Genomic DNA, 9,369 nt, shown 5'->3' on the forward strand with positions numbered 1-9,369 from the left:
TTTTTGAAAGATGGAATACATTAGTATGGCAGATGACTTGTGTCTTGCTTTTTTCTGCGTGGTTGGGGAAAGGGAAGAAAGAAACATACAAAAAATTTTGTGAACTGAATTTCAGCTTGTGTCAAAATTGGTCAGTGAAGGCTTATCAACTTTAATATATTCTCTGTTTGCCAACACACATGATAGGAAAAACTATCTGCTAGAGCAAGAAAGATGGCTCCTGATTGCTGGAACTAGTTTTTGTGAATTACTGTAATGTTTCTATTTCAGTGGATCGTTTGTGAGCAACAAGGTAATACGGAAATTTCCAGTTCAATAGCAGTGCAGTAGTGAAGTAGGTAGGTTCAGTGCTGCTGTCAGGTAAATGGTTAACAATATAGTAGTGGTTTGCACTTCCATAGTGTGCCCAGTGAGAAAGAAGATGTGATCTAGGAGTTTGCACTGTGTAAAGATAGCACCCTTGTAGAAGTTCTCTGATACTCTGTTAAAAATAGGGGCAGCAGAAGCTTTTTTACTTCTAGATGACCATACCCAAATTGCTAGGCAGTCTTCCTTTTTTTTTTTTCTTTTTTTTTTAAGAAAACTGATCTTCCACTCAGCATATATTTAATGTCCTTTCCCAGAACTGTTCCACAGTCTTCTTTCTTCTATTTGTTAACACATTTTTCTGTGATCCACCCCCTGGGCTTGGGACTGAATTGCAAGACACATTGTCATTACACTCAGCTTGGGACTTGGGAAGGTTTGACAGACGATTGCTTTCATGTCCCCTGTGAGGCATGGATGTAGCAGGATTGGGTTGGCTGCAGGCCACTGAAATATCTACAATTTCACATCCCACTTTTTTGTTCTGTATCTCCTATCCCAGTGTGTGCTGCTGGTACAGAATGTAGTTGCTCAGCTTATACCCAGCCGTTGTAGGTAAAGGAGCCCTTAGTCTCCTCTTGCAGAAGAGATTTTGAGAGCAATACCTGTCTTCAAAATAGAGTTCAGGGACATAAAAGGACCATCTTCTGTTACTCTTCTTCAGAAAAAGGTTGAGGAAGGGATTAATATCTTAGGCTCACATTTTTTGTCAATGCAGTGTTTGTCGATGGATTTGTTCGCTTGTGCTGGAGGAATAGCAGCTCAAACCTAAAAGGTAATATCCATGCCACTCAGCACCAGTTGTCCCAGCAAAACTAAAAAACTGTGTGCTCTTGAAATTCCTGCATCAGTGGAAAAGAATGAGCTTTGTTTCTTGGGAATGTGGAGGCTTGCATCTCTTGCAGCCTGAGTTAGATCTTAGTTTTATATCTATATATAAAACGTTACTGGAGAGACTCCTCATGTGGAGCAGTGGCTGGGGAAGAAATTGCTGTTAAAACAGCAGAAGCTGGAATCATATGTAAAACCCAGCTTCTCAGACTTCAGTGCTAAACCATAACACAAGATGGCAGTGCATGTCATCACTTTGGCAAGGATCTCAACAAATTGAGACTTGGGTTGGGAAATCTGTTCGGTGTCACATGGGTGAATATTGTTGCAGATCATACCTTCTCTAGAGTTGGAACACTTTAAAAGTACTGAGATTTTTAATGGTGCTAGAAAACTCATAGCATTTGTTTTCACTAGGAATTAGATAAGAAAGTTGGCTTTATTCACTACTAACAAAGCAGTTTAAAGAGTGACACATGAATATGACTGCTTTTCTTTTTTTGTGAGATCATGGGTGAAGACAGAAGTTCTGCTTTGTGCATTTGAGGAATGTATGTATGTATTTGTAATATCCTTCAAAGATATTTGCCATTGCTCCATTGTGGTGTGTTGGTATATGTGATGTGCTCCCACACTCTAAACAGAAAGCACTAAGAATGAGTCTCCTTGAATCTGATGTTGTGCACCTTGAGGAGAAGTTAAAGGCAAATCATACTTTCATATAATAATTTGGAAGATAAGCGTGGTTTAGTCTGGGATATTTGAGGGGAGGTTGTAGCCAGGTGGGTTGGTCTCTTCTTCTTCCCAAGTAGCCAATGACATGGTAAGAGGTGATGGCCTTGAGTTGTGCCAGGGGAGGTTTAAGTTCAATGCTAGAAAATTATTTATTCACTGAAAGGGTGGTCAGGCACTGGAACAGGCTGTGAAGGAGATGGTGGAATTACTATCCCTGGAAGTATTCAAAAAATGTGTGGATGTGACACTTAGGAGCATGGTTTAGTGGTAACGTGGCAGTGATTGGATCAAGGTTGGACTTGATGATCTCCGAGATATTTTCCAAACCGAAATGATTCCATGAGTCTATGAAAAGTACTGGCTTCAATTCTACCACTTTGTGGCCTTGGGCAAATGCATTAGTTACTGTTACTCCATTCATTAAATGGTTTTATTAAGGATTTGCTAGATTATAAGTTTCTTTCTTAATGCCTAAATTAAGTAAGTAGCTATGTGAAGTCTATTGAGGTACAACTTATTGGAAACATAAATCATCAAATCATCCTCATTAGTATTTGTGTAGTTCAGATACAATACATTTCAAGCTAACTTTGAGGAGACCTCTGTAAATGATACATCATGACTAAGTTAAGAGTTCTCATGAGAGTTGAAAGGGGAAATAATTCCAAGTTTGATAGTGGCCTGCTTTGATAGCTGTAGTGTAGCTTATGCCCCTGTTCCTTACTGACTTGAACGTGTATGAAAGATGGAATCTGAGTTCTGGAGGTGGCTGGTGACTTATCTCTTTTGTGCCTGTCTGCTGATTACCAGTGCTGCTGCTGAATCTGAGGGTGTGGTGCTGTGAGGCATTTCCTTAATGGAAGAGGGCATAACTGCACAAAATGTGTCTATCTTGAACTGTGTTGATTTTGGAGGCTCTAAGACAACTCTTAAACAGGGATGTCTTATTTCTGCTTGGCATTCACTACTGCTGCTTCCTGAGGTAATGTAACTGAGAGTTCAAAAATCTTCAGCATGTCTTTTTGGTGTGGCATCAGTGGTACCTAAAACTGTGTAGCTGAGGTGCTGTGTGCTGGCAGCACAGATCTCACCATAGGCTGAAAAGAAGATTGATGTGTTAAAAATTAATTCATATAAGTGGCTGTTGAGTGCGTTGGTGTTTGTTGTGCTCAGTGGTGTTCAAAAAGGCTTTGCAAGTTGCCTTCAGTTTCAGAGGAGGATTAGCTTACCTTCACTTTAGTATGTTGTATCATAACGGAGAGGTATAATGGTTACTGGAGTAAATGTTTACATTAATATTCACATTTTCACACATCTTCAGTACATATGAAGGTTTGTGACCTGCAACTGCAGAAGCTGTTTTAAAAAAAAAAAATCTCTGCTTGCTCTGTTGTAACATACATCTGAGCAAGATTAGGTGTGTGGTATCCTTGTTGTCTTTGGCTCTTTCTGTTTAAATCTCCAGGAAATCTGAAGACTCAAACCTTTGATAGGGGAATTCTCTGAAGTGAAGTCACAGAAGTGTTGATTTGAGATTCTCCTTTCTTCTTCCTGCCCACCAGAAAAGACTTCTAAGAAGAATTCCAGTTTTCCAGAATTTCAATGCCTTCCCAATGGCCAACAACATGTCTGTCAGCTGTTACCCTGTTTGTCACTTTGTTAATCATAAAAATACTGTATTTTGTACTGTTGCTACAAGTACCCCATGTAAGTGAACTGACATTGGAAAGAAGATGTTGTTCTCTTCTATTTTCTCCACTGAACAAAGAAGTAGCAATGCCAACCCTTTTAGGGGGGTGGTGGGTGGGTGGGGGCTCATTTCTCTTCTTCACAGGTCTGTGTCGTTGGTTTCAGCTTTGCTGCTGCCTTTAGGAGAGTTAGGCCCCTCGTAGCTCAGCGCTTAGAGATTTGAAAGAAACTCATTGATGCACTCTGGATCTACATATACCCATGTTGAAAAACATGCCAGGTAAACCTATGTTTTCCTGTAACTACTTTCGAGTTTGTACTGGTTTGCTTATAGAGATCATAAGTGTAAATGGGATTTTAAAATGGATGATGTCAATTTCTATCTCTAAAAATCCAAAAGAGTTATATTGATTGTGTCTTTTCTGATAGGTTCTTCTCAAGGTTGTTTTAAAACCTTCTACTAGTTTATCTCATTTTAGAATGGCTTGAAGTGGGTGTTCACACTTGAATCAAGGTCCATAGCCTTTAACATTGCTCTTTAATGAGAAATATGCAGTCTCTTTTTGTGTTGTTAATGGTGCCTTGGGCAGAGTTTCCAAGAGAGCAGAAGGTGTGTAGTCTGGGTATTTCTTTAACCTACCTTTTCCTTCCAGTATGTCTGTGTTGCAGAAGTACAGCAGTCCACAAATCTGCATAGAGTGATCTACTGGACACTTCTTTTCTAGAAATTGCCAAAGACAAACCCCCTGCCAGTGAGGAGCGTTTTGGAATCTCATATAAACTCTTAACCTCCCTTTCCTGGACCATTTTCTTCTGGAAGCTGAACAGAAAAGTAAAATGAAGATCTCCGACAGTGCTGTAATACCCTTGGGCTGACAGTTCCAGACTCATGAACTGGCAAGGAGATCGTGACAATGTAATGTAAGTCAATAATACTTCCATCCAGTTTGCTGTCAATGAAGAGAGGAGGCAGTGGGCAGGTGCAATATCTGTGAAGAAAGAGATATGTAGTATTAAATGGAAGAATAAATAAAAATCTATACTCATGTACTCACAAATAATTACCACTGGTACTGCACAAACTAGCATGCATTCCACGCCAAATATGTCACTCAACTAGGTTACACAAGTTTGATTTTTCTGAGGGAAAGTTGTCTGGGCTTATTTTCCATTCTGGTTTCCCTTGTCAGCCTGTTCACTCAAATCAGGTTGCTGCAATGGGCTTCTGCTGGTTTAGGGGGAACAGAGGAGTTGCATGCAGGCAACATGATACTGTCCAAGGTTGTTTTGCTTGTGGCTGAAATACAAGATTTGAATCCAGGAGTTTGGAGTAGAAAAGCTGCAATGCCAAACTCATTAGACCAGATGAGTGTATTGCTGCCTGCTGTTGCTTCAACAGACTCTTCATGCTTCAATCCACTCATCTGTGTCAGCTCTTGGGAGACTGGTTCAGCTGGAAACCTATAAACAACAATGCCATCTTCTTCCAAAAGTTAAAAAAACATAGGATTCAAGTCACTTGAAGTCAAATATTTGACCATACATACCTTGTCTCATACTGTCTGTCTTCAAGACCTGATAAAAGTTTTTGTCCAGCTATTGCTTGACGACTAAATAAATTCCACAGTATTGCTAAAGGCAGTTAAATTGAGGTTTTCATGGTTTTTTAGATGGTTTGTTTTGTATTAAGTTGAGGGCAAATTAGATATAATCAACTTGCAAGAGGGGTCCTCTTGGGACAGTCTTAACAGAGTAACAGGGAGAGTGAAGTTTTAACATTACATCAGCCTCTTTACTTACATATGTTGTTTGTATCAGGCTATGAGCTCTTTGCTAAGTGAAATTTCACTTTGCTAAGTGAAATTTCAAGGCTGGAAGCAGAGCCAGAGTTGTGTAGACTTGCTGACTGAAAGGTGTGATGGGTAGAAGTATTGAAAATGGCAAGTGCACCCTGATAGCCTAGTACCTAACATAGGAACAACACTGTCACCTGTATCCTTTAACGCAAGGTCACCTCTAAGATTTCTTAATTGAGTGTGCTTTTACTTTCTGTAACAGTTGCAGATAAAGTCCTTGTGTTCTAGTTAGTAAGTAAAAAACTTTTCCTTTTGAAGAGAGCAGTGAAAATGCAGTTTGCTGGCATTTGTCTTATATGGGCCTTCTACCTTTTCCTTTTTCTGCCATCAGTCTGTCTTAAAAGATTTAAAAGGTGATTTCTCTTTCCTCTTAGACTGAGTTCTTGTTTGAAAAATCCATTTGAAGAATTAATGAACCTTTTCAGTAATGTAATTGTGGTGCATGTCACTTGCCCAAGCCATTTTGTGGTCTAAAGTGAAATTCTTTCTTGTATTCATTCTCCCCAGCTGCCTGTGACCCTTTTTGTCATTTACATTGGTCATACTTGCATATTTCCCCAGGTGGGGAAGCTTTCTGAAGGCAGTCATGCAGAAAATCTTACCCTTTCTGTATCATGAGTTATGGTCCTTGGGTCAGAAGGCATGAAATTGTGTATTGTCTGGGGGAGGGTTATTAAAATAATAACAGTAATAAAAAAATTGGGACTGCCTGCAGTATTGAAGTGTAATTCTGGGAGGAGCTGGCTTAATAAACTGAATAGGTAAGAGTAGAATTGCAAAGTAAAGGGCTTAAGTCTGTTACCTGATGCTCCTTATTCTGAGAGCTTCTGATTAACAAGAAGCAAAGTAATTCACTGAATACCCTGTCAGAGAAAGCTCTGAGTGCATCACTCAGCTTCTCCATACTGTCTTGTGGTGCTTTTTTAAGTGGTACAAAAGCATAACAGGTAGTTGAGAACGGGTGGAAGAGTTATGTAAATGCATGTATAACATCATGAGAGGTTTCAGATGTTTATTGAATTTGCTGCAGAGCTACAGCTGGGGATGTAATGCTAGATAAGGAGGTTAGTGGAAATGCAAGAGTTAAGCAGGTCAGTGTACTGATTGTGCAGTGTGAGAGCCAGTCATCTTGCCACATCAGGACTGTTAATCTCTTCCAAGATATTTCTTCATTTCAGTTCACATAGAGACCACCAGTTGTGATCATTACTGTAATCACTCTTCTGACATCCATTTTTAGCCCATCGTACCAATTGGTCAATCCAGACTGGTCACAGCTGAGTTACTGGCAAGAGTTGGTGTCTTCTCATGTGGTCCTAAACTTTGTGTCTTTTTTGGTCACTGTTAACCATTATACCTGATTTTATTTTTTTTTTTCTCTTTCCTCATGCAGATGCCTTTTTGGGCACTAATCTACACTTGTGCAACAGGAGTGTCATCGCTGCATGCCTTGGAACATTTTAGGCGTAGGAGTCAAGGACTTGAAAGGATTAGGCACTGGCAATAAATTTTGGCAGTGCCTTGGACTAGGACATGCTCATCTGTATGATGCATGCAGATAGAATAAACACGAAAGAGAAGTCTTAAAAAGTTGAAGTCATTTCCATACAAAGGTATGTTTGTCCTTGGGCTGGAATCCTTTAAGTGATGTGGTGTGGGGAGAGAAGGAGGTCTGGCATGACCTGCTGCCAGTTCCCTTTTCTCATACCAGTAATATATGACATGGTCTGATGATGGGGGTGAAGCATTTACTAAAACCAGTTGGAACTCAAAATACAGTTACAGATTGCAGTCTTCAGGCTGGCTGGCTGACTTTGTTTATTGCACAGTTTCTTTTTAAAAAAAATAACCCAGCACCTCATATGTATTTAGATGGGGAGATTATCATCTCTAATTTGGATTTGGTTTTGATGTCAATTGACACTTCATAATGTTTGGCTGTTGGTGACTTAAGCAATCTTGAATGTTGCTGTAATACAGAATCACCCAAACAATAGTCACCCAATAAGGAAACAGTGCAGCTGGTTGAGAAATTGTGGAAGTGATAGTGTTTTGAAATGACTGTGAGGGGAAAAAAAACACCACCACAAAACCTAATTCTTTTGGGTTATAGCCTGGAATGCATTCTGTGTATTAGATTGCAGGAGATAATGCAGCATAAGTATGAAAAACTAACATGTTACTTCAGTTACATGTGTAAATATTGATGCCCTGTTTTAATGTCATGATCTAAAATGGTTTTGGTTTTAAAGGTACCCTTGTTCTAACTGCGTAAGGCTTAAACATTGCATAGAGATGACCTACTTCCTCTTCAATTTTTTTTTTTTTTTGCTGTTGTGGTAGTGTTTCATAGGCCTAAACCTCATAAGATGTGCCATTTCATGGCAGTGCTGAGCAAGTATTGTGCTCTGCACAACTTCAGATGCTGTATCTTGTATGATAACTGAAATTAGCTCAGGGTAAATGAAGAAGGAAAAAAATTGCTATTTTGAAGTCGCTTTAAAAAAAAGATTTTGTTTTCTTCATTATAAGGTTTTTAGCAATTCCTTTTTTCATTTTAATTTGATTTGTAAAGCATTTAGAAAAGATTGTTGTACATTTTTATACAAGGTTGTGCATCTTTGATTCTTTGGAAACCTGTTAGTTACTTCTGGTGAAGGACTCTAATTTAATCACTTTCTTAAATGTATTTTGCCCTAGCCAGCTGACAGTATTTCTGGTTTATTGTGGTCTATGCAATCCAGTAGCTCCATCACTGCACTGAGAATTGGTCTTTCCTAGGAGGATTCTTGATGAGGATCTGAACTGTGGTAGAGATGTCTCCAGGCTGACACTGGTGTCCCACATTGATAAACAGCTGGAACAGGTGAGGCAGGAAAGACATGGTGCAACTACAGCTTGATTCCCATTTTACAGAAGAAGCATCAGCACAGAGGGTGAAGCAGCTTTGCCTCAGAGCTACCTCAGCTCAGTACATCTCTGAAAAATTCCCATTTTGCAGAAGAAGCAGCAGCACAGAGGTGAAGCAGCTTTGCCTCAGAGCTACCTCAGCTCAGTACATCTCTGAAATGGAGCTGGAAACTGAACACTGACATTCAGAGACCCAAGTCTGTGGCTGAATTACTAGCCTGTCTTATGTCGTGAGGATTTAGACAAGAATTGTCACTTGATAAAGCAGAGGAGAAACACTGTGCAGCATTATATTCTTGCTTTGTGGTGATTTTTGCACTACGTGTTCTCATCTATTTACTCTCACCACCTCCCGAATCATTACATTGATCCTTGGTCCTACAGACCTTGTGGCTGTAGTTCTCTGGAAATATCTGAAGAGCAGTTGGGTTGTGTGAACAGTAATGTTCTCCTCAGGCTTTTTGACAGCAGAACTTCAGAGTTACTCCTATGAGGCTTAATTTGTTCAGTTAAAATGTTATTTTGTGCGTGCTTTAAGTGCCAGCATTGTGCTGTAGTGTTTCTTCCCATGTCTGAGCCGTGACATCACTGAAAAGGGATGGAGTGCCCTGTGCTGTAGTCAGACCATGTTGTCAGTAACCTTGGTGGGGTCAGAACACAGTAAAACTCCTCATTGTTCTCTAAATAGCATTTGGTGAGAGGAAGGAGGAGGGGTCTGGTGTTTCTCTGTTATTCATTCCTGCCACAATAACAGTATGTCCTCTGCTGGAGGAGGCAGTCACTGGGATGGACAGGAGCTGTGGATTTCCTGGTCTGTACTAATCTTTTGGTAGATTCTCATAAATCAAGAAGCATGTATCTCACAGCTGGGGCCAGATTGCAATCCGAACCCTTAGTGCTCAGTTTTCTATGGATGGGTCTCAGCTCTTGCTGTTGGCTTCAGTAAATCAGTCTTTTGTTTCACCATGTCAGGGTATGGGGC

At 40.0% G+C, this 9,369-nt stretch overlaps 1 long non-coding RNA gene across 1 annotated transcript; it reads left to right on the plus strand.

The window, feature by feature from the left end:
* Positions 1–3,768: 3,768 nt before the first annotated feature.
* Positions 3,769–7,068, plus strand: LOC121365937. The gene is made up of 3 exons (XR_005957109.1): positions 3,769–3,901; positions 4,275–4,542; positions 6,871–7,068. It is a non-coding gene; the product is annotated as an uncharacterized LOC121365937 (long non-coding RNA).
* The last annotated feature ends 2,301 nt before the right edge of the window (positions 7,069–9,369 follow it).

This window comes from Pyrgilauda ruficollis, unplaced genomic scaffold (genome assembly GCF_017590135.1).
Source record: "Pyrgilauda ruficollis isolate IOZ18807 unplaced genomic scaffold, ASM1759013v1 scaffold1, whole genome shotgun sequence".
Taxonomy (NCBI): Eukaryota; Metazoa; Chordata; class Aves; order Passeriformes; family Passeridae; genus Pyrgilauda; species Pyrgilauda ruficollis.